Source organism: Astatotilapia calliptera, chromosome 17 (genome assembly GCF_964374335.1).
Source record: "Astatotilapia calliptera chromosome 17, fAstCal68.1, whole genome shotgun sequence".
Classification (NCBI taxonomy): domain Eukaryota; kingdom Metazoa; phylum Chordata; class Actinopteri; order Cichliformes; family Cichlidae; genus Astatotilapia; species Astatotilapia calliptera.
In genome coordinates this window covers 25,684,058-25,710,973 of record NC_137438.1, presented here as the reverse complement: position 1 = coordinate 25,710,973, position 26,916 = coordinate 25,684,058, and the positions used below count along the sequence as shown (strand labels likewise).

Sequence of the window (26,916 nt, the reverse complement as noted above, 5' to 3'; positions counted from 1 at the left end):
GCAGCTTTTCAGACAGTTACATAATAAAGACTTTTTATCCAGACACATCGCCCCCCAACTGGGATGTTAGCTGAGAGCAGATAATGAAGAGCCAGAGTAGATGTCCACTGAGATCTATGACCGCGCTTAGACTTATAGAAGCTGCCGCTCATTCCTCTCTAACATAATGCTGATGTTGCAGGAAAGCAAGAGCCCACACTTGAAGGAGGACCCTGGCAGTTTCAGTCAAGGGACACCAAGTACTAGGAAACTGCATTATAGACCTTCCCTTCTGAGTATTTAAAAATGGAAACACTGGGAGGCTTGTTTTATTGCTTATGCTTTCGATGAGATCTCTCCAAAGCACTTCCGACAGTTCGTAGTAGTGTGAACATGTTTTTGTTAGAAAATGCCCTCTTAAGGTGAGTCTTGTGGAGATGCAGATGTCACTGGACATAAAACAGCAATTTCAGGATGGGGTATTCTGAGGTGATGCTGTGATAAGTGAAAATGTGATAAGAAGGGTTTAATCTCTGTGGATATAAAATGTAGCTTGGTATCCACCTGTCCTCATTTCATTTAATGTGCATGCATTTCCTTCTATGTGCATTTCTCTATGTCGGCACATTCTATTATTTTTTGTGACCTGTAGTGAGCTATATTCTTACTAATGCACAACCAGGTCTGTGGTCAACCCTAATCATGGTCAGATCTCTTCCTTGTGATGGTTGCTGTGTTAAAAGATAGAAAACTGTCTAAGTCACAGCCATAATAAGATGTGGCTGAGGTCTGACTGCTGAGAAAAAAAAGGTGCTTGAATGCTTCCTTTCTTATCTCCCTTAGCAGAGAGTACACAGGACTATCCATAAGAAAAGGAAAGGTGATAATGCCACCTCACAATCCAGAGCAGTGCAACATCTGACGGTTCACAAAAACAAACGATCAACTCGACCTGTCAAAGGATGCAGATCTTCATGTAAATTACTGATGTGTTTCCATCTCCTGGTATAACTTGCTAAGATGCTTATACAACTGAGCTTTTAATAATATCTTTACTTTACAGGTTAACTGTGAGCTTTAAGCTTTTTATGAAGTTGTTACTTTTGTCAGACAGCTCTAGAAGTTTTCTATATCTGTATAAAGACTGCTATATCAAAATGATCAAAGTAAAGTTGAGATTATTTTGCGTGTCTACTCTGCATTAGTTAGGTCCTCATTTTAAGCCTTCCTTTATTGCCAGCCTTTAGGATTATCATTAATTAGTTTGACTTCAGTCACAGATACTAAAAGTCTTAATGAATGCAAAAGTTTAATTACATCATCTCTTCACCGAGAAGACACAATATGAGTGGCAAGAATGAAAGCAAACACTCTTATTTCGCCGTTACATTTGGTAACTTCCCTTTTTTTTGTCTATTTTAACATGTGGCAAAGCATCTAAGATGTGCTTTTTGTAGTCCATCTTCAAAACATGGTTTGTACTACATTTCAAATCCCCATCAACATCTGCCATTATATAATTAAATCCTTAAAATCTTTCCTTGACCTCATGAAGTTTTATACTGAGGTAAAAAAAAAAAAAAAAAAATGTCATCCATACATCTATCCATCCAATTCAGGGTCATGGGGGCTGGAGTCCAAGCTGACATGAGGTGAGATGCATTCAAATTCACACCTATGGCCAACTGAGAATCATTAGTTGTACCCTGAGAGAACATGTAGCCTGAGAGAACACAGAAAAGGCCAACAGGTTGAGACCCAGGCCCACCTTGCTGTTGAGGTAACAGTAATTACCACTATACTATCAGCTGCCCAGGAAACCACAACCCACAAACACAAAGAACTTTGAAGTGACTCTACTATACTACTCTCTTAGTCTCAGTGTCGTATTTTTTTATTTTATTCATCACATGTTTCTTATTATTACAATTTTTTGCTTTTCGTGATGCTTAGAAAACCGCATGTACAGAATATTCAGTCGGCATATCCTGAGTGCCATGCCTGTCTTTTACCATGTCAGGACCCAACCTAGCAGTGACCATGGATACCACAGTTTGCCCTGCACCACTGCAACAGTCCATCACTGTAATCTATATGGTAATACTGCAAACAGTTTAGCCTGCACCTACTGTATTAATTGAATAAAATAAAATAATAAAATAAAATAATTAAAAACAGCTTCTCTATATGAAATAATGAAATAATGAGAATCACTGCAATTAAAAAAATAATAGCATGAAAAAAACCTAACAATACTACATTCAAGTTTCCAAGTTTGCAAAGAAAGCTACATTTGTTATTTCTTAATTGTCTGACTAATTTCTAAATTAGGTCGCTGACTGATCTGTACAAAAAAATCAGTGCTTGTACCTAAAGGTGTTTAATTTTCAAATGGTTTGATTTATTAAACCAGCAATACAACACTCAAGATATTCAGTTCAGTGCCTCATAAAACAAAGAAAAGACAAAGCTCAACTGGGATTAGAGGAATTAGGCACATTGTGTTTCAAAATTACTTTATTAATATAATTATTAAAATAATTACTTAGAAAGAAAGAAACAAAATAGACTGGGTAACATCTAATTCACATTCAGAGATGGAAAGGAAATGTTTGTTTGGGTTTTTTTTCCAGGAGTTTGTGTTCTTGAGCATTTCTTAAGAACATAAACTCCTGGGAGATATATTTTTTATTTTTTTTTTAGATATTTTCTTTTAGGTTTTAAAGGTTAAAGTGCAACAGATTAATGCTGTTATGTTTGGATCCCCAAGAGGTTTGTCAGTCTCAAAGATAACGGCATCTGCTGCCTGTCACATGCTATTCTACTGACAACTGCTGGCAGCAACACACAAAGAAAGCTAGTGTAAATAATGAACGATGTAAAAATAACAATGTGCTTCAGTAAGTTAATGCTGTGGATATAAAATGCTGCATGAAGAAAAATGGCAAAACTGAGGCAAGCTTCTGTAAGTAGCACTTGGTAGTTGCAGACCCATCTCACTACTGCCAAGGCACTGACACCAAATGAACATCTAATGCATATCTGGCAATAAAATCCTTTCACAATTCCCAAAGGATCCTCTGCAGGTGTCACAGTTACAGGAAATGACACCTTTGCACAGTCCTGTACAGACTGTAATTGGCCAGGTACTTATGCAATGGGTGGTTTTGATGTGATTGACTGGTGCATTTCAAGAATAGACACCACCATCTGAAATCTTTTGTTGCGTAATCAGATGTAAATGTGATTAGTAGACAGCCTTGCCTTCTTGCCTTACATAAAGACTAAAATTAGATCATCCACACAATGACACAAATAAAATTACGTTTGAAGCTTCCAACCATAAAATGTAGAGTTTGCGATATTCGTGCAGCTACCCGAACATACTCGCTAACCAGACAACAACATTTTTTCCTACATCTTTGCAGGGCTTAGACAAGTGTCAGGATGTTACAGTCCACCCAGTGTAGAAGCAAGTCAGGAAGTGTGCTCTTCACCAAATGTTTAGTTCTCCTCCGTGATGACAGTCTGCTAGACAGGTTGGTCACTCTATTAAATCAGAGTTCCTCCTCCCCAGAGGCTGAAGTAGTTCTTGGGAGATTAAGGTGATAGAGTGTGGGTAAAGACAGCTGCCTGGGTCATATGCCAGGGGAGAACCTAGACTGCATTTTTATAACCTTGATGGCCCTTTTTACTGACATATACACTAAGCCCACAACTTGCAGCAGAAAAGAACTTAGGTCATGCCAGACTATCGTGAGCCAGTCTCAGCTATGCATGTTCAGCCTTACAGAGCATTTATTCAGAATTCTCAGATTTGTTGATGAAGGATTAAAATGGCCGCTGGCCAGGAAGATTGCAATCCCCGTCCAAAGCTGCCTATTAGATATTTAAAACCCTTATCATCTGACAATTTTGTGAATAATTTCCATCATGTTATAATGCAGCAGAATTGCTAGGAGCCTTCAAATCATTTTCCTACATGATTAGAGAACACTGAAGCGCACTTAAGTTTATGCAATGTCTGATCAGACTAAAGGCTTTTCCTATTAGCATAATAAATGAATTAGAGCACCAGAGACAAGAATCACTAGGCAGTTTTTCACCACAGGGAAATAATTTGGCCAATGTATTGTCTAACTGTTTGAGACAACAGTGGTGTGTCACCCAGCCTCAGCATGTTTCACCCTCCAGCGTTCCCGAAATCTTTCCATCCAACGAAAAGCCCTGCTGGTGCCCGGATTCTGCTGAACGTGGGGGTCCTATGATTTCTCTGCCATCTTCTGTTTTGTGATTAGTCAAAACATGACTGACACGGCGCGGACAGTAATGCGTCTCTGCGGCGACGTTCCATAAACACAAGTTGTTATCATGACGCTACATCTTTTCAGCAACACAGACTTAGTGTATTAAACACTGTGGCCTCAGGGCTCAGGGTTTATCCTATTATCACCTGCTCGTGTCTTCCCCTCCCCTTGTGTCTTAAACTAAGGTTATTGCTCATCCACAGTTCAAAAGAAGGTATTTTCTTTATCTATTTTTTACATGCTTGCCCTTCATATACTAAAGACACAAGCAGCAGCTGTTATTTCCATGAAGTGTACAAGTCTTTGTTAGAGAGATTTTGAAACTGCCTGGGTTCCTGTGAAGAGTTCTGTGTAAAATTTACACACATGACATGTGCCTGTTAGTGTCCATATGGGTGAGATAATGGTCTCAGAGGGCTGTGGCTGAGGGTGCGAACATATAATTAACTCAGGCCACAGTCATTTACATCAGAAGCAGTCAGAACCATCGTCATTTTCTTTGGTTCTCATGCTGGATGTATACATTATGGATAATGAGGATTATAGGTCTCCTGGGACTGAGTACTGTATAATTTACAAAGTGGTCTATGACACTTTTCTGCCCTTGAAACAGCACCACTGTCTTAGGACAGAGACTCGAAGAAGTGCTGGGTTGTGAGCTAAAGCTTGTTTAAGTCCTAGCAGAAACTTTAGTTTGATTTTTGGATTCATAGTTACAATTAACCAGCTGTACATTACGCCATCACCAGCCTCCACTCCAAAACAATGACAAAATGAAGACAAAGAAATGCCTGCATCAGTCCCATCCCCAAATGTGTGTGCATGTGTTCAGATGAGAGGTAGTGTCCTGCCAAGAAGCAAGCAGAGTGCTTGATTGCACAGACGGGACATTCTCATTTGAATGGCTATTTTAGAAAATACGGGTGCAGCAATATGATGATTGTGCTCCTGAAAGCATTAAGTCCACTGAAATCGCTGCATTTTTTAGGCACGACTTATCTCCAAGATTCCTTGTGAACATTCACAGGAAAAAATGCACTGCAACACTATATTCGCCCATAATAAAGACCATATCAGAATAGTTGTTGATTACTGTAGTTCACTTCTTCCTTTGTTAATATTTTTTAACGTTTGCTTATTTTTTTTATTTATTTGTGCTATTAAAATGATAAAATGGTCTTTACAATTATAAACAGGGAGTGACAGTAATTTATTGAAAATAGAGGTTTAATATGATTTAAAAAGAAATGTCAGAAATGGAACTGAGGATGGATTTAGGAATTTATGTGAAGATACTGTACATGCACTTTCACTTTATTTAGGTTTTGTGTTCTATAATAGCTTGAGTTGGGAGGCCTTCTATTGCTCATTCTGTGTCATCTTTCTTTTTGTGCAGTGGCCATGGCTATTAACCATCAAGCTGGAGCCTGATCAACCAAGCTTCTCTGGTGCTACACTAAATGGACACTCAGAATATGTCAACCGAGCACGAGAAAGCCCAACGGACTGCTTAACACTTGCTGTAAGTACGGATGCGCTCTGACTCTGCAGTGATAGAAAGTTCACTTATTAGTCAGACCAAGTCAAACCCCACGAGAGATTAACTCATCCTAAATTCTGATTTTCAAAACGAATCATTTCCAAATTATGACCTATTGTAGTGAAATATCTCTCCCGCTCTCTAAACTCATGCCTGTTTTTTTTTAATAACCTACATTTTTGTGCGCTGAATTTCTGAGCTAGCTTAATGCACAGACTACCCTTGAAGCATTATTAAAGTGTATATGTGACATTTTTCCTTACTTTCCAAGAGTACTACCAGAGTTACATATGAGCACTTGAGCTAAAGAGGAGAGCTCACCCTGTCTGTGTACAGACCCTCAAAATTCAGAGAATCACAGGTAAGTTTTCAATAATGGTTCCACGTACTAAACTGACACTGTTTTTGGTAGTATTTATGAATTTAAAAGCAGTCCAGTTGAGCTAAAGTTTTTTTTGTTTGTTTTTTAAGATACTAGCTCTATATTCTACCATTTATATATATCTGTAATCTAATTAAGGTTTAAACCTGATCAGTTCACTTTTTTGGTTTTATGACATTTGACTTTACTGGTTTTGTTTAGTTTCGTGCTCTTATCAGCTTCATTTCCAGCAGCAAATGATATTTTTTTAGAAATAACATGATAAATCACACATTAACACTGAACAGCTGACAGAAATGTTTAGCAATGGTTAATATAAAGTTCCCTCGAGAGTTTGAAAGAACACTGCTGATTTGTTCATTGTTTGCTCTGTAAACATCTGTTTACTTATAACAACATAAGGCATTACTATGTCTTTTTTGTGTTGTTCCCTTGCCTTTTCAGATAAGTGACTGTTACTTAACGCAGATTCACATGAAGAGCTTTGACACCTCTGGTCGTGTTAAGACTGCTGCTTCATCGCTTCAGCCAGTTTATTTGTTTTACAGCTGCTAAACCGCAAACTTTCAGCTTTGTTGACTTCTCGCAATGCAGTTCACACCTGCTTTTCCTGTGATCAGAGGCCGTAGCTATGGCTTCATCAGTGACACTCATTTAATGCCCTGTGTTTGAAGACCTTTTATAATTGTGTAGCGTGTTTTCCCTGTCAGTCTCCCTTAATAAAATATTTGCATATGTGACTAGACAAGAACATGTTTCCGAGGCTGTGCGTCATGTTCAGAAGTTTCAAAAGCCATCAGATCAGATGTCAGTCTGCCGTGCCAGATGAGCTCTTCAGACAAAAAGGACACCATGTATAGCTATGTGCAAGTACTTGATATCAACAAGCTCACTTCTCATTCGAGGGCCGCGTGCGGACATTATCAGCAGATGTGGCATCGGCACGCACTCACACATACTCACGCCACTGTTTGATGCCGTTCCCCTAACAACACTGTCAAGAGCTCTCCCTCTACATCATAGTGATGCTGTCCAGAAACATATCTCAAATGGAGTTGCGGCTCTTTGAACTGTGATTTTGCGTTGATGTGTGCGTGCACTTGTCTGAGTGACTGCATATCTGTGTCTCTCATTTCCATGAGAGTTTGTCTCTTTGTGCAGGAGCACTTGTAGTTAAGTGTCTGTACAGTCATCCATTTCATTTTTTTGTGTGTATATTTGTTTGCAACAGACACCCAAAGGACTGTCAGGTCAGTTGAGTGTCAAGTGAGCCAAATCCTTGGCACAGATTAACAGAGAAGGGTAGTGCCAGCCTGTGAGGGCAAGAGTAGTGGGAGCAGTCATAGCAATTAGGAACCAGCAGCCAGCCCTGCACTTACCCTGCCCGGCTCAGGATAACAGAAGCGACACACTCACACAGACACATAGGCATGCATGGGGATGTGCTCACTACATGCCCACTTATAAGTTGGTAGCTAATACATATGCAACACTGCGCCAAACACCATCCATTAGGTGCAACGGGGGCTTGAGAGCGCTGCTAGAAGTGTCAAATATGCATGAGAGAGTGGAGGTCTGTGTCTCATAATCCCCGAGGCAATTAATACAATCGTTTCCAGGGCCAAGCACCTATGTGCACACATCTAACCGCTCTATGGGCTTGTTGAATTTTTTAGGTAGACTAATTTACAGATACGTTGGCCAGAGGCTAGCTTTTATTGATTGGACCCATCTGGAAGCCGACGGCAAGCCATACATTGAGAATTCTCTACAGTGATGTATGAGGCTGTGGGGACAACACATTCACACTGTAAAGCACTGCTGGAAAACTGTGTTTAAAGATAAAAAGCATCCTCTCCACATACTTATGCTGTAGCAGTGATTGAGCTGTGATGCAGTGTTTGATTTGCTAAATTGAGTTGAAGTTAAATAGCAGTTTAATTGTTTAATTATGACAGGCTGTGAAATCGTTTTCCGCTGAGACTTATACCATGTAAAAATCCACACAACACAAACATGACGTTTGTAGACACAACCGTCACAGAGAATTCAATTTTTCATTTATTTTTTTGGTTTCCATCGCATTGCCGGTCCTGCAGAGCGTGGCGTCATTTTCAGTGTATTGTAAAGCATTTAATATTACCTCGCTTTTTGTTGTTGCTTCTGCAGATGTTTTAGCCCCCCAGTCAAATATTGATTGAAATGCTCGGCCAAGTACGAGGCGAGGGGAGGGCTGATATTCAGAGGCGTTCAGTTGGTGGGGAAGCATTATTGATTGCACTTAAAGTGACAAGATGGAGGAGGCCCACTTTGACACATTATCCCTATTGCTGCCAACAGACAAAGTGCGGGCCAGAGGAGCAGTGCCGATTGATTTGTGTGATCATGAACGCCCTGAGACCCATGAATCAGTTGTCCAACCTATGCTGCTTAAAAAGAAGTCGACAATTTTTCATGACAACATTGTAACGTAAAGACTGGCACCCTATTTGATTTAAGAAGGCAAGCAAATACCGGCGTAATGGATGATCTTCATGCACATTCTGACAAGGCGAAAAGTCCTCACACCTCTGGCAATAATACCTAGTGTGTAAAGCTGGTTTGAGAAGGCAGGTATTGTGGGCAGCTGGTTCAGGCATCTATGGGATTTTGTTGTGCATAATTCACTGGTGAGGCATGAAGCTGATATAGCCTCTCCCAGTCTTATGATCATCCATCAGGTAAAATTGCTTTCTTCTAACATTAGGCTGTCAACGAGAAATAACAAATGTAGCCATGCAGAGCAACACATGATTACAGGGTAATAATGCCCCGAGGTCAGAGAAATGTGACCTCATTCAGAGTAGTTTGTTGAAGGAAGCAAGAGAAATACTAGTCAAATTAGATGAAAAGTCACCAGGGAATGGCTCATCTTGCTTTGAGGTAACTGCTGTCAGGAGGCCCACTAGCTTTTTTAAAATTACTGTAACAGCTTGTTTCATATAATTAAAAAAAAAAAAACATCCATTTTTGACTATGTGCTTAAAGAAAGTAGTCGAGCAAATATGAGCTTTGACCACCGCTCCAAAACATCTCTTGCCAGTAGCAGAGGGCTATTTTGAGCCACATCTTTGCTCTGATTGCTATTGTGTAAATCCATCACTATAATCTTCCAGGAAATTGCACAGGCATTTCCAGAGGTCTAATCGAGATATGGGTTCGCTGTCAGATTGAGTAGGAGTAAGAATAAAGAGGAAAATTAAGAAGAGTCAAGACAGATGGAATAAAGGCGTATATATTCAAGTTGCACATTTTTAAAAGTAAAATATAAAGAGATGCTTGGGAGGGTTGTGATGGGTTTGCGGAGAAGGGGAAATTAATAGGTAAAGAAGATATAGCAATTTAAAGGAGGGAAAAAGGGGGGAAAAATGTTTGACACGCTTCAGTGATCGCAGATTCTTCCATCCCAATGTGCCTCTTCCTCTGTGTCGCCTGCAGGTCTCTGGTTTCCATGTACTGCATAACCAATTACCCATGACAATAAGATAAGGATAGCCAGCTGCAAATGATTAACATGCACTAAACAAACACCTCCTGGATTTATAAGACAAAATTTGGATGCATGTAAAAAAAAAAAAAAAAACATGCAAATATAAGAGCCACAATGAACTGCAGGACAAGCATAATGCACGTAATTTTTCTGTACTCACAACACAGTGTAATGACAGGAGGCTCTGCAAAAGCAAACACCATGGCTTTACATCACAGCAAGCACGGTCATGTGTGAGCTTAAACTGTGAGGTCTAAATGGTGTTCTTCTTTGCAGAGAAGAGCTTAAAGGGCATTTTAATGAACTAAGCATATTGCAGTGGCATTCGATGTCACAGCAAAGTGAAGAATATGCTGTGTTCCCTACAAAGAAATTCAATGACATGGAAGTAATGGAAGCGAATCTGTGCACTGATAATATTGTTAACTTGAAACCAAAGTGAGATTTTCCTTGTGCTGGTTTCCAATCAAGTACAACTGTGGTGCAATTCACAGACTTTGCATAAAAAAGTCCTTCACCCTGAAGAACTAGAGTTCAGTTCATGTCCTCTATTACCATAGAAAAACTGAAACAAGTGGCTGAGAGGCACGTTCCTACTTGATAAGTTAGATGTGACAGCAGGCTCTGCTCCGCCCCGGGTAGTTTAGTGTGCGCTTGTGAACAAATACCGCAATGATGTGCAAATGTATTCTTATAACAACTTTACGCTGTTTAAAATTCCACCTTTGATTCATTTTATTTGTTACCTACAGTTTTTTCTCTCATCTGCTAATCAAAACGCAGGGGGGCTTTGGGGAATTTATGTGCATATATACATCTTTAATATTACCAGTATGAATTTCTGTGACATGGTAATATATTTTAATCATCTTAGGATTTTAGTGATTCAAATGAGCAGGTTTTCCAGCTGGGTGGGATTAGCAAATGTGCAGGGTGCTTAAACTGTGTGCAGGATTGTACCATTGTCTGTGCAAGTGCTAGTATACTTTATTTTGTGTGTAAATACTTGTGTGAATAAGCATCTGACCCTGTGTGGTTCATTTCCCCTGCTGGTTTTAATTAGGTTGTAAATGTCAACATATAAACTATTCTCTTCCGCCATGTGAAGCACGTGTGCAGTGCTCGCGGTTTGCTTTGCTGGACGAAGGGCTGCTGTTCATCTTTTGTCACACGTTAACTTGAGCAATTAGAGAATGTGAATGACTCGAAGCTAAGGCCAAGAATAGCTACCTGAGGCGTCTCTCACTTCCTGACCTCCATTCCTCTCAACGTGCATTACAACAGAAGCGGGGGATACGTGTCCTGGCAACCACCAATTATTAAAGCCACATGTCATTCACATGAGGGTTATTACTTGATCGAGTCCCTGAGAATAATGAGATACAGAAATCAGTAACTATAGCAGCAGAAAAAGAAAAATGATAAGATTCCAATAAGAGTTCCAAGAATTCAGACTATTTTTAAGCAGATTTAATTGAGCTCTTGTAAATGAACCACATCTATGAATAGCTACATTATTGACAATGTGGTCTTGGCCACCTGGCATTTGATCCCAAGCCCAGTGTGTGGCTTAATGAGCCACGGTGAAAAAAAATAGCTTCAAACGTACCTTTACACATATGAAGGAAATTACATCACAGGTAAAACGCTTGCAGTTAAAATTGTTTTTTTCAGACACTAAAAACTTTTACAATGTAATTAACTTTTAAAGTGACCTTTGGGAATTTCTTGCACAAAGTGTTATTTTTTTATTATTTTTATAACGTTTAATTTAATTTGGTAGTCACTGATTAAAGAGGAATGGCTTATTGCAGCAAAGGTTAGATATCAGCTTGCAATAGACTTATGCAGCTTACTGCAACATCTGCATGCGTGTACATTTTTACACTTTGGAGAGAAAAGGCGTGAAATGGACCGGCATGTCTACACAGTTTGCTGTGATATTGTCATGTTAAATGCTGGCAGTGGTGTCAGCCAATTGCATAGGCTGTAGAGCCTACATGGATTCAACACAGAAGTCTAAGCTAATCTTAAATTACGACACTAAATCATGGAAACAGAACTGTGTCTAATCCATGCTGCCAGTATATGGATTTTGTATGTTTGCGGAATCCCACAGTGGTGAAAGACGGTGTGCTTTATTATTTAAGCTCAGTCAACACTTCCTGAATTTCAAGCTGATATCTCACAGTTAGTTATTATAAATTTTTGAAAGTGACATTTTTTTAATAAAAAGGAATTGGCTCATAAAATGGGACAGACTGAAATTTCCCCATCAAGTTAAGATCAGCAAAATCCAGAAATCAAATCAAATCAAAATTTATTTATATAGCACATATTAAAAACAACAGTGTTGACCATAGTGCTTCACAGTCAATAAAAACATGAGACAGTTAAAACAAACAATAGAAGAGGACAACAAACAATAGGTAACAACGCAACAAGCTAAAACAGCCAACTAGACAGAATCAAAAGCCAAAGTAAAAAAATAAGTTTTAAGACGTAATTTAAAAGACTGGATAGACTCGGCAGTGCGAATATGAACGGGGAGGTTATTCCAGAGTCTGGGTGCCACGGATGCAAAGGCCCGGTCGCCTCTCGACTTCATTCGAGTCCTAGGTTGTGCTAGGAGCCTATGGTTGGATGATCTAAGTGCCCTGTTGGGATTGTATGAATGGAGTAAATCAGAAAGATAACTGGGCGCTAAATTATTCAAAATATTAAAAGTGAACAAAAGAATTTTAAAATCTATACGATATTTAACAGGGAGCCAATGTAATTTGGCTAAAATTGGAGTTATGTGTTCATGAATTCTCGCACCTGTTAAAAGACGCGCAGCTGCATTTTGAATTAACTGGAGCCGGCAAAGAGAGGAGTGTTGGAGGCCCGAGTAGAGGGAGTTACAGTAGTCCAATCTGGATGTAATAAATGCGTGGATAAGCTTTTCAAGATCTTTTAAAGGAAGGAACGGCTTTGCTTTGGAAATCTGACGCAACTGGTAAAAGCTGTTTTTTACCACAGTGGACACCTGTTTCTCGAGTTTAAAAGAGCCATCCAGGAACACTCCGAGGTTTCTTACAGTGGACGAAAGATGGCTAGCGAGAGGGCCTAGGGCATCAGCTAACTGGTCTAGCGGAGTGTGACTACCAAAGACTATGATTTCGGTCTCATTCTCGTTCAATGTAAGAAAATTATGTGATAACCAAATTTTAACTTCATGCAAACAGTTGAACAGAGGTTGCAAAGAAGCAGTCACATCGGATTTCAAAGGTAAATAAATCTGGATATCATCGGCATAACAGTGAAAGGAGATGTTGTATTTTCTAAAAATTAATCCCAACGGCAACATGCACAAAGAGAAAAGAGCAGGACCGAGCACGGACCCTTGAGGCACACCACAATAAATAGGGGCAGAAGCCGAGGAGTGTTGCCCCATAGCAACAGAGAATGACCTCTCTGAGAGATAGGATTTAAACCAAGATAAAACCGTACCTTTGAGACCAACAACATGTTCCAATCTTGATAGAAGAATGTTGTGATTAACCGTGTCAAAAGCAGCAGACAAGTCAAGTAAAACTAAGACCACAGAATATCCAGAATCTACAGTTAAAAGAAGATCATTAAAAACTCTAAGTAAGGCTGTCTCTGTGCTGTGGCGAGGTTTAAAACCAGACTGAAACTTTTCATTAATACCATTTGCATCTAAAAAGGCCTGAAGTTGTTTTAGAACTACCTTTTCCAATATTTTGGAAATAAAAGGGAGTTTAGAGATCGGCCTGTAGTTAGTGAGAGCATTAGGGTCAAGATTTTTCTTTTTCATAATAGGTTGCACAACAGCATGCTTAAAGATAGACGGTACACAACCTGATGACAATGATGCATTCAGCAGAGATAAGATACAAGGACCAATAACATGTAAAGCTTCCTTAAAGAAACGAGAAGGAAGAATATCATGCGGGGAACCAGAGATTTTGAGATGATCAATTATATCTTTTAAAGCAGAATAAGACACTGGCTCAAACTGTTGAAAGACAGTCAAGCATTCAGAAGCTGGAACTGGGTCTAAAACTGATGATGGGTGAGATGGATGAGAAGCCCTTAGAGCTGAGATTTTATCAGAGAAATACTTTAAGAATTTATCACAAAGAGCAGGGGAGGCATCCCTATAAGAAATAAGCCTCAGTTTTAGGATAGCTGTTCCAGTGATTTCTGATGAGATGCTGAAATTAGATTATTAGAAATAATGACTTGACCGCCATTTTCATGTCTTATCTTAAATATTACAGTATCATCTATGTGCTCAGTAACTAAAGTGTCGGGGGGCAAAGTCACAGAGAGGAATTTAAGGCCGTGTTATAAAGTTACAGGTTTCCAGGTGTTGCTGTTCTTGCTTCACAAATTCTTCACAGAAGAAAAAGGGGGAAAAAAAGAAATAAGATGTATGGTTGCCAAAGCTTTACTGCTTGAAATTATATATGTATTATTCATCAGTGATCATAAATCAATTCATGGGGCTTGTTTTGGGAGTATGAATAATGCATTCTATATAGATTTTGTCTTAGTATGCTGAAGATCACATCAGGAGAGATATCAGTATGGACATGAGAATGGCTGATTAGTCGAAGTTATTCCAATCTGGGACACAATCGAAATCTAGGAGCAAGAGGTTAATCGCATAGAAAAGAATTGTATTCTTTGGAATGATCACGGGTTGTATAAGGCAAGTGATGAAAACTATCTGTGCTCTATGCCCCCTGGGTTATGCAAATGGACCTCCTCTTTCAGTAGTAAATTGATGTGTAATGTTGGTCTACTGGACTCAATATGCCGAAAATACAAACTACCTGTGAGTGTATGTCTTTTTGTCACAGCTTCTTCACTGATTTAAGGCCAGCCAATTAGGCACGTAAAATAAATGTGACTATTAAACTGTTTTTTAAAACCTTGGCTTACATTTAGCAATAATTTCTACACGCTGACCATGCATTAAAATTAACATGTTTGAGTCCATCCATCGATGTCTGGGTGTCCTTGACAGGTCACCAGTCTCTCTGAAGGCCAATTATACATCCATGACCAGATATGAATCCCACTACTACAGTCCTTCCTACTTAACTGACTAAATGATGATATGAAATACCATACCATATAGAAGTACTGGAACACTAAGTGGTATTATCTCAAAACTTTGCATATCCCCCATTGACTTTGAATGTAACTGAATGCTATTTTTATTTTATTTTGTTTTCAAATGTGCTTAGCATTTCTAAAATGTCCTGGTAATAACTGACACACACCTCAGAAAAAGCTGTGTGAACTTTCAAATATTCACAGAAAAGTAGTCGTGCCGTTGCCAGATAGCAGACAGGGAAAGACATTAGCATTGTGTCAGTCTATGCAGTGTTCTTCTAGTACTTTAATGACAAAAGAAATTATGTTTATACAGCATCTTTCTGCAGGGGGGTCAAGAGCTATCATAAAAGGCGGGTTATAATCTGAACATTAGCAGTGGGAACACATTAGGAGCTGCTTTCTCAGACCATTATCATCCATCATGGCCATTATTAAAACAGATGATCTCATAAAAGACAAAGATGTACCTCTCAGTGCACGTATATTACACTGTATGCTGTATGTATCTTAAAGAATCATACACTATTTTATTTTAAGCCATTTCGAATATGCTCCAAATCAGTGACAGGAATGTTCTGAGGCAGCGGAATTTGCATACATGTTACAGCCACTCAGTGTGAGGGCAACATAAAAAATGCAATTTTCTGCATGAATTCTCACTCTTCAAGATGTCAGCTGTGCAAAGGAGAGGGTGCATAGCACCTGTAATTGCATTGCTGCTGACATTTCTCATGATTTCAACTCCCAGTGCAAAAGGTTTAAATTTGTTATTGAAAAGGGTCAAACTTCAGTTAAAGAAATACTTCACAATGAACTTTTTCAGTCATCCCTAACGGCCAATAAAACGCCCTTTCACTGTTATAAAATAGAAAAAAATTGCCTCCAAAAGAGCCTGAAAGACAGTGACATTTTATGACTGTGTTAAATGTAAACAAGGGAGGAAAAAAATTAAAAAGGCATTAGGACTGTTGCCTCACAACAACCTTCTGGTTAACTGAGGCATTAAGATTGGAAGGTTGGTGGTGTGATCCCTGGTTCCAGTTTGCATGCCAAATATCCTTGGGCAACCCTGACTTGCTCTCCGATGCATCCATCGGATTATGAGTGATAGTTAGAAAGCACTCACCGTATAGATAATAGTGCTTGTGTGAATGGGGTGAATGCGGCGTGTTGTATAGAGCGCTTCGAGTACTCCAGGAGAGTAGAAAAGCGCTATATAAGAACCAGTCCATTTACCATGGACTGGTCACCCATCTAGGATATCCAGATGAGATAGACTGCAGGCCCCATGACCTTACTGTTAAGAAGATGGATGGATGAACGTCAAAAAAGCCATAAAACCTTCTTTTAAACACATCTACATTCACTGTAAGACCTCTGGTACCACCAAATGGCAGTCTGTCACAGTAAAAGAGTGTAAAAATGGGAAAACAGAACTTGATAGAAGAATGTGCATACAAGAACTTTGCACAGTGTATTTCAATTATAAGCTATGATAACATGTGAATCATCCAGTGCTACCGTGGTACTACTGACAGATGAAATCCCGTGAACTCATTTCATGTAAAATAAGTTTTAAAAAGTAAATCTCTTATGTAAAATCCATACACATCTCCTCTTTATAAAATGTTCTGCTCCAATAACAAAATAATAAAAGGGAAGAATGGAGTTCAACCAAGAGCAACCACAAAACATCCGTTATATTTGATGGCAGAGAGAAAATGAAGGGAATTGTTCCAGGGTCACATCTGGCTCCCTTCTATTTTGTATCCAGATATTCATCCATCTGAAAAATTTAAGTCCTCTAAAGGGTTTTATGATCGACTGCAGGGGTTACTCTCCGAGGTTGAATTAAGGTCTTACATCACTGACAGATTTTTCTTAAAATCTTGCTCTACATATCAGACCTTTGGCTGTCCACGTTAGATCGATGCTTTGACATGAATATAGACTGGAGAGATTGAGCAGCCAGTGTCCAAAATGCTCAATGTATGGCAGCCTTGGCTCCTGTGATAGTTTCGATTCAGTACATCAGTAACACTCAGTAATTTCTAAAACAGAATGAATGAGTGGTCAGTAGGGAGTCTAGCAAGAGTGAAAACGAACTCAGCCACAAGAAGCTCTCTCCCCTTGATCTGCAGCATTGTCTGTGATGAGATTATTCTTGACACAGACACACAGTAAATGTAACTTTCTATCCTCCTCATCTTTGCTCTTTTCAACAGGGCGAGTTCTAAGAGCACTTCAGCGATACATTTAGCACAATAAAACTGTAATGACGATGCTGAAGTACAAGACTTTTAATGTGTTGCTTTTTTGATTTTCATTGCACGGTCGCTGCAATTTTCATATGCCCTTTTAACATGACAGGGCCCTCTAGCAGTCTGATGTTGGCACCCAGCACCGCCTGGATTTAAATCTGCAGCCAGAGAACCCAAGCAGGACAATGACCAGATTTGGGCAGGAAGAAAGGGTGCATGTCTCAGTCCTGAATGTGAGGTTTCAGGATTTGATTAATGTCCAACATCATTGCACATTTCTACTCGGGCAGACTGATAAACTGAGATAAATTGCTGATGGATGGCCACCTTCCTCAAAGATAAGGCTCATTTCTTTCCCTGGGATATAGGAAATGCAGAAAGTATAGGTTCCTATTTTGACATTAAAGACCTTTTTTGTATCACACTGGTGATCTTATTACCCATTGGTCACTGCAGCAGGATGGCCTTTACTCAGTGTACACTTTCAATAAATACTTGATGGCTGGTCGGGTTGGCGTGTTGCTGTTTTGAGAAACAGAATTAGAATTTTTTGGGACATGAGCCAAATGGTGAGTTTTAAAATATTAAAGCACAATAGATAGGTCAGCTAAGTGCCAGCCTAGTTTGCATAAATGCCTCAAACGTGCCACGAGGGCACATAAATGAGTAATTAGTTTGTTTGTGTCATTTAAAACATTCATTTAACATTTAGCTGTTGGAATTCATTCTTCTTCTTTATAACATTGTCAGAGTATAGCCTCCCCTCCCACAAATTTAGCAGCGAGGCAAGGATGTGAATGTGTATCACGGCTCAGTTTGATGACCCAAGATGGAAATCTTTCTCAGGACTGAAAGCTTAGACATATGTCATCTAAATCAGGCATCAACGGCATCATACTCATAACATAATCAGTACTTTAGATGGATGATGATTAGGACAGCCCGATTATATCGACATGTGATCAGTGACATGTGCACAGGGTTCATGTAGTTGAGGGATGCAGAAACATAAATTGTTTATGGTGACACAGTAATTTCTAGACTTTCCAATCACATGGCCCCTGGGAAAAATATGTCGCAATAGAAGAACTATCAACTTCTGCTATTAAGCAACAGAAACAACAATAATACCATATTATAGGTGTCACTTTCATGTGCCCAGTCTCAAATCATAGTCACTGCAAATTTCTCTCAAGATAACATAATGTCGTTTTCATTAACTTTAAAGGCATGCCCCTTAAGAAGATTTAGCATGTTTTCCAGGTGTCTGGGGTTGAACTGAAAATGAAATTTTAACAGGCTGGATGTTTGGGGTGAAGGGAGAAAGATAGGACAAAAGATTTAAATTTATTTAATGGTTCTCAGACAAATTGTAGAATTAAAAAAATGATAAAGAGACACCATCTTTAGTATTAAGAGCTTTAAAAATATTATACATTTCTTAAGTGGACACAACTAATTGTAAATGAAAGTATAAGATAGGATAGAGCATCTGTTTAGTCTGTCTAAAGAACAGTCTTCATTAGGAAGATTTGCTATCAAATTAAGTAACACTCCTGTTGTAAAGCCCAGTATGTATATTTTTACCTGGGTGGGAGGGTATGGCTCACTGGAGTTCACCTTTGCTAATCTCTGTTGTACACCTTCCTCGGCTCTTCACTGTAAATTATGAGCTACATTCACCACGGTTGATTTGGCGACTCTGCTAATCACATTAGGTAATCCCACTACTGCATGGCAGCAACAGGACATTGTTCAAAAACTTTTTCTAAGATGCTTAGGCTGGCAGTGAGCCAGATATTATCCAACCATTCTAGTATGCAGCTTTTCTGCTACTAAATGTCAGTTCACCTTGATCTGGTATGAGGGCGTTGTCAGCAAGATTCACAACGTGAAGCCATTTTCTGACAATTTTTCAAAAATATTTTTTCCTTTATTTATTATTAGTAATATATATTATTAATAAGATTCTAAATGGTATAAAAACAAGTGATGGGGACTAATTATGAAGGGAATAACTCGAGAACAACTACTTATGCACAATGGCAAATCTGGTGTCATGACTTCTATAAACACTCTTGCTGACAGGCCAAGAGTTCAGCATGTTTTTATCCTCCTTTTCTAGCAGTGGTTTCGACACTGTATGTTTGTCTGTATCAACTGCATTTCCTCAGTTTTAGTGTTTTCTTTTTTCTCCCTTCAGGACAAATTTGTAGTATCAGAACTCAGAAACTAGTACTGTGTTCTTCCATTTTATTTTTACCAACTAGGTTTCAGGCTTCAAGTATAACATGATATAACGTAATTTATAAATCTTCTAAATAAACCCCAAGGTGTTGTCAAACCACCTGAGACACCGGGTGTGCCACGGTGCCTCCTATCAGTTAGAAATAACAGAAAAACCTTAACTGACTCCTTTCGATGTAGAGGTGTAGCAGCTCTGTTCTGAGCTTCCCCCAAATGACTGAGGACTTGTATCCACAATCTCTTTCTTTCTGTCATGAAGTTTGAGAATATAGGGGAGTGTGGGAAATGGACAACTTTTCTTTTGCATTTAATGGTCTCTTTGCCACAACAGACCAGTTCAGCGTTTTTAGTACTGCAGAAGCTCTGCCAATACCCTGGGATATTTCTAGGGCCCAGGAGCAGACACTTCACCCGTTTCAACCTGCGGTGGAGGTCTTTGCTCGATGAAAATAACAGGACTACATCATATGCAAAAGGAAGAGTGTTGTTATCCGGAGAAAATTGAACCCAGAAGACTTGGCCACTTTTTTTCTGCCATTTTCCATCCATAAAATTTCTGAACAGAGTCAGTGACAAAGGGAAGCTCTGTCCAACACTTATGAGTCTAAGCTGTTGTTGGCTGTGCTCTCACTATGGTTGTACAGTGACTGAGAGACTCAGTTAACTGTTTCAAAAGGTCAGCATAGTTGCTGCGGAGCTGTACAGTGAATGCAGGCTTTTCATCACGTATACCTCGGACTCCTTAAACAGTCTTCTGATAAGCCAGAGGAGCATACAGGGAGTGCAGAATTATTGGGCAAGTTGTATTTTTGAGGAATAATTTTATTATTGAACAACAACCATGTTCTCAATGAACCCAGAAAACTCATTAATATCAAAGCTGAATGTTTTTGGAAGTAGTTTGTAGTTTGTTTTTCGTTTTAGCTATTTTAGGGGGATATCTGTGTGTGCAGGTGACTATTACTGTGCATAATTATTAGGCAACTTAACAAAAAACAAATATATACCCATTTCAATTATTTATTTTTACCAGTGAAACCAATATAACATCTCCACATTCACAAATATACATTTCTGACATTCAAAAACAAAACAAAAACAAATCAGCGACCAATATAGCCACCTTTCTTTGCAAGGACACTCAAAAGCCTGCCATCCATGGATTCTGTCAGTGTTTTGATCTGTTCACCATCAACATTGCGTGCAGCAGCAACCACAGCCTCCCAGACACTGTTCAGAGAGGTGTACTGTTTTCCCTCCTTGTAAATCTCACATTTGATGATGGACCACAGGTTCTCAATGGGGTTCAGATCAGGTGAACAAGGAGGCCATGTCATTAGTTTTTCTTCTTTTATACCCTTTCTTGCCAGCCACGCTGTGGAGTACTTGGATGCGTGTGATGGAGCATTGTCCTGCATGAAAATCATGTTTTTCTTGAAGGATGCAGACTTCTTCCTGTACCACTGCTTGAAGAAGGTGTCTTCCAGAAACTGGCAGTAGGACTGGGAGTTGAGCTTGACTCCATCCTCAACCCGAAAAGGCCCCACAAGCTCATCTTTGATGATACCAGCCCAAACCAGTACTCCACCTCCACCTTGCTGGCGTCTGAGTCGGACTGGAGCTCTCTGCCCTTTACCAATCCAGCCACGGGCCCATCCATCTGGCCCATCAAGAGTCACTCATTTCATCAGTCCATAAAACCTTAGAAAAATCAGTCTTGAGACATTTCTTGGCCCAGTCTTGACGTTTCAGCTTGTGTGTCTTGTTCAGTGGTGGTCGTCTTTCAGCCTTTCTTACCTTGGCCATGTCTCTGAGTATTGCACACCTTGTGCTTTTGGGCACTCCAGTGATGTTGCAGCTCTGAAATATGGCCAAACTGGTGGCAAGTGGCATCTTGGCAGCTGCACGCTTGACTTTTCTCAGTTCATGGGCAGTTATTTTGCGCCTTGGTTTTTCCACACGCTTCTTGCGACCCTGTTGACTATTTTGAATGAAACGCTTGATTGTTCGATGATCACGCTTCAGAAGCTTTGCAATTTTGAGACTGCTGCATCTCTCTGCAAGATATCTCACTATTTTTGACTTTTCTGAGCCTGTCAAGTCCTTCTTTTGACCCATTTTGCCAAAGGAAAGGACGTTGCCTAATAATTATGCACACCTGATATAGGGTGTTGATGTCATTAGACCACACCCCTTCTCATTACAGAGATGCACATCACCTAATATGCTTAATTGGTAGTATAGGCTTTCGAGCCTATACAGCTTGGAGTAAGACAACATGCATGAAGAGGATGATGTGGACAAAATACTCATTTGCCTAATAATTCTGCACTCCCTGTATTGAGCCAGAAAATAGGAATAAATGACTGCTGCACCAAATGTCACTGGACGTCCTTCCTTTCTGTGGTCATTATATAATTCCTCGTCTTTCTGCAGAAGTTGTATAATTTTATAGTTTACACAGTCTTGGGCAACTATTAAAAAGCAATTTCCCTGAAGGATTAATATGCTTGTTCTGATTCTGATTTTGATACTATAGCTGTCTATGTGGTGAATAATTCAAATGACAGACTGATGGGTGACTTTAATCATTCTTTGGCTGTCAAATGAGTATCAGAGGCCACAGACAGAATCATAACACCATAACCACCACATAATTACAAATTATAGTCCTGAATGGAACTGTAAAATTGCCTTCTGTCTGTGACAAAATGGTGCCAAAGGGAGTGAAATGTTATTAGAAGTAATATATCATTTTACATGTTTTTTTTCCGTCTTTTTTTTTTTGACCTAGCAGTTGAGATGGAACATTCAGTAAAGGACTTAACACTGTTATATTTTAATTATGTATGTTTTATTTATTTATATATATATATATATATATATATATATATATATATATATATATATATAAGGGGTGCAACGATACACAAAATTCACGGTTCGGTTCGATACTTTGGTGTCACGGTTCGATATTTTTTCGATACAAAAAAAAATGTTCATGCCTTTTTAATTTGTCATTTATTAAAATTATAAATATATATTTTAACACAAAAGTACAGTTTTTAAATTTAACCCTAACCCTTGTGCGTGTTGTTTTTTAGCTCGTCATATTGCAGCCACAGAAATTCTTTTGTCCATGAAACCATAAAGCTGCACTTTCTTTTTGCCTTATAGTCTGATTTGTCATAACTTCTCCGTTTTGTGGTAAGCTTTTCTTTGGCTGTCACTTCTTCACCCTGACCTGTCTTATTTGGCTCAGCAGAACTGAAATGCTTTTACACACGCACTCACATAAGCTCAGCGATTCTCTGCGCGATCAACCTCTCACATGTTTAAGCTGCGGTAGATTTCACTTGTCATGTTTGCATAGTAAGCTAACAATTAATAAGACGATGTCAGAGGAATTGGTGCACAAATTATCATCACTCACAGATCAGTGCTGTCGCTCTCTATACACAGTTCGCGCGATTGCAAAGTGAAAGCAAAAAAACAAGCGCAAATTCAAACACGATTTCAATATGTCACATATTGACAGTGGCTCACCCAATGACATAATTACCCAGCTACATTTCTGAAAGAATGCAAAAGCATTGACATATATTTTTCCTTCCTACAATAGCCCGACAGGCAGGGCAGAGATAGCCCCGGGACGTCGGGCTAGCGATATTGCAAGCCCTGTATCTGATTGAGGAATCACTCATCTTTGGAAAAGAAGGTTTATTACAGAAAAATGTCTCTTTCCAAAATAAAAGCTATACTATCCGCTTCTTCTGGGCTATATTCTCAGCAGCATATTAAACATATCAGGTCTCCATAAGGAGAATCCTGTGCTAACAGCAGTCTAAATGACTCGGCTAAAGTTTGTAGCATGCATGCTTGTTTTTGTCTTTGCACTAGGATGATGTCGGTGTAAATGTGCAGTCATATTCGTTGTGTTCCCACTAGTGCTTTCAGGTTAATCTCGTTGAAATAACCTTAACGCCACAACACGGCAAATCTCCGTTAACGAGCTACCCTATACAGAGGGGCTAGACGGCCAACACGTTAACGAGCTAACTGCGCTAACACACTAGCTCCCACCAATGTAATTGAGCATTGCATGGCACATCCAACATACTATTTTACTTTAGTCCATGACTCGCTTACCTTCAGGGTCATACGTCACATGAAAACCAAAATAATTCCAAACGCCAGATCTGAATGAGGGTGGGGGAGGTCCACTTCTGTCTCGCTAGCTTGCCCTGCGCTCTTCCTTCTGACCATGCTGTCTGTGTTGAGTGCTCAGTGAATCTGCGTTCGACTACTCCGCCTAGGCTGCACTCTCGAGCCTAGGCGGAGTAGTCAAATGCAGATTCACTGAGCGCTCAACACAGACAGCATCGTCAGAAGGAAAGTTGATAAAATAAATTACAAATTTTGTATCTGCCCCATTGTTTTTCACTTTTCATTTGACCCCCAGCTATCTGCTGTACCTTTTTGTGGTTATGGTTCTATAAGTTCAACTAAAGAAGGACAGGTTTTACCTCACCTCCAAAATCTGAATCCTAATCTGAAAAAAAAAAAAAAAAAAAAAAATCTACCCCTCGTGTATTTATATTTTGCTTCCAAAGAGTCAGACTTTCTTTTACTTTTTACTAGTCCTGACTTTTTGATGATCTTTGGACATTGGCTGCTTTTTCACTGATTTTCAGAAGATGTATTATTTTTTTAATTAAGCCACTTTACTCTGTGTTTACTATGATTCAAACACAAATAAGACACTAAATTCAAGATATGGACCAGTTTGACAGGAATAGTTTAAACAAACCTCATTTGAGCAGTTTGGACATATCAGTGAAGAACCTAGGGTAATCGGGGATTTCAGCTTTTTGATCTTCAGCCACCCTGACCTGGGTGACCCACATAGGTTTGATCAGGCCCTGACTTCTGTCTAAGCCTCAGCTGTTTCCTCCAGGTCCACCTGTAGTTGCCAATCGTGAGCTGGAGTTAGTGAGTCTATAGAGTTCTTCAGCTAGTTTGGAGGCTTTGAACCTGTCTGGATGATGACGTGAGCTATTGAATGCGCAACAGTGTATTCCCCCTCTACCGGGGCTTTGGGGTAGCAGCTCAAAATATGTTCCAAAGACCTGGTAGCCTGAAACAGATATGAAAGTTGAAAGAGCTTGGGAGAAGATTTGTATATGGACTGGATCAAAAATTAGACTGTTGCCTTTTCCCAATTCCACATCATTGTCTAGGTAATCTTCCAATGTCCCTTACATTCTCCTTTAGAAGCCAAGCAACTGTTTGGGAAATAAAATCCAGCAAAGACCTAACACAGGACCTAAGAGATGTATCTAGTCCTTCAGTTGATCTGTCTACTGTTCACTGAAGGCTCATCAGAAATGGTCCCAAAGGAAGGATGGCAGTCGAGCCAGAAAAATCAATGGCAACAGTTCACGAGGGATACAATTTTGTGTTCAAATCCTTGTCAATATGTGCTGAAGAGATCAGGAGTGTCTACAACATCTGTAAAATTCAGTTTTTTGTCTTTTAAGTGTATTTCCTTTTGTTTTTGCACAATTCAGTATATTGCTGCCACTATTTTCCATTTTCCTAGCAAAATGTAAAGAAAGAAGTGGCGGTTTGAGAGTTGCACAGTGTTGTACAAAAGTGATTATCTAGTTAATATCCATTCAAGTCTATTGGAAAGAAATCCCACATGGCTCAAAGTATTAACTGTCTCAACAATTTAACTTTCCTAAAACTTTATTTCAGACAGTCAGCAGATATTGTTAATACCATACTGGCAAACCAATTAGTTTCAATGCTTAGCAGTTAAATATGCACTTCTGAACTGTTGGCAGTTACATCACTGAAATCTGTAGTAAGGAAAACTGCTTTGAGGAGCGCTCTGCTTAGAGTGTGCAGTGACCCATTACTGAAGTCTGGCCTCTCTGCCTGCTCAATACAGCCTCCCAGTCTTTCATGCACAATGCTTTTGCTTATATTACTGAAGGGGTCATTGATAATGTTCTTGACCGTTTCTGCGAGCTGCCTAGCGCCCACAGACCATGTGGTTGTTCATTTCAATACTCATACTAACACACAGAAGAGGGATTTGATGTGCATAATGGACCATCTACACATACTCTGGCTCATATCAAGATGGTTCTTGTTCTCTAAGAACATCTCTCCATATACACAAGAGGATGACAACCTCCAGCCTTCGATGCAGCTGCTAATCTCAGACCATAAATCAAAATTGGCAAAGCCACTCCTTCGCAGCCTCTGCTCCATAAAGGCAGCATAGCCGAGTGTAGCATATTGATGCCAGCCCCTGGAGTCTAGCTGCAGTGATCCAGCTGGACTGATGCCTGGCAGTGCCTCTGCTTGCTTCCTGCCATAGCAGCCACACAGTGCTTTGCAGTGGTTTATCAAACCCAGTGTGTCATGAAAGCATGACAGCGTGAGGCCTGAAGATTAAAACCACTCAGCGCTTCGTCATTTGAAAATGAAACACACAACACCCTATAAAAATAGATTTGACAAAAGTCACAAGTCTGGGTCACAGCCAGATGGAATTATCATTTCCCTTCCATTTGTATTTGTAGGGGAAAAAACTGGACCCTAATCCAAATTTTTTGAGTTTGGCCCCATTTGTGAACTTCCTATTTCAACAATGATACTCGAATCCTGAATGTAGTACATTAAGACAGTTATCCCCATGCACTTAAGTGAACCGTTTCAACAGAACATTACTTTTCTAAACCAGAAAGAAGCAGCAGAAGTGAAGTTATTATGCAACTAACCAGCAATTTGTTCAGCGAACACTACCCTTTTAGCTTCTGTGTGGTGGCAAACTCCTACAAGTCCTGCTAGCTCATATGGGAGTAAACAGATCAATATGTTCACCTGAGAGATGGATGCTCACCTCCTCTAAGCAGAGGTTATCAGGCAAATTCTACAAATCCCTTCTTTCAGCAGCAGCCTAATGACACTAATGGGCGGCAATGCTCTCAGAGACCCTTTATTACACTGGTTAAGCCAACAACCTCAAATATAATGTCCTAATCTGATTAGGAGATGGACACAGCTGAGCAGAAGAGAGACAGACTAGACAGCAAGAGGGAGCAGACTAATCGAGATGGGTTTTTATTGTTCATGAATATAAAAAGGCGAAATTACACAGAACTGGATGTCTGCTAATTTTTATATATGTGCTAAAATATAATCTGTATAGTCATGCAAAGTGTTCCTGAAAAGTCTGCCCTTTTGAAGTGCTATGTTGACACTAACTAACCAAATGCCCAGATGCTTGGACATCTTATAGAGCTTAATTGAGCATGCAGAACTACTAAAGCGGCTGAAACCTCGCTTTAGCTTGAAATTTGAAAGCAAGCAACAACATAGAATCTCATCTTTGTGTTTTAAATTATATGCTAACCTCCTAGGACCTGGCGTCCCCATACGTGGACATCACATTTTGGGCTATTTAGACCAAAATACTTAATTTTGCTCCACAAGGGCCTGATATCCACTTATGAGGACATTAT

At 39.5% G+C, this 26,916-nt stretch overlaps 1 protein-coding gene across 1 annotated transcript in view; it reads left to right on the top strand.

The window, feature by feature from the left end:
* The window catches only part of chrm2a (cholinergic receptor, muscarinic 2a), an 83,664-nt gene that overhangs the window by 23,274 nt on the left and 33,474 nt on the right, over positions 1-26,916 (top strand). The window contains exon 2 of the mRNA XM_026146101.2: positions 5,683-5,808. The gene's annotated coding sequence lies outside the window, so the exon portion shown is untranslated. The remainder of the gene's footprint in view (positions 1-5,682; positions 5,809-26,916) is intronic.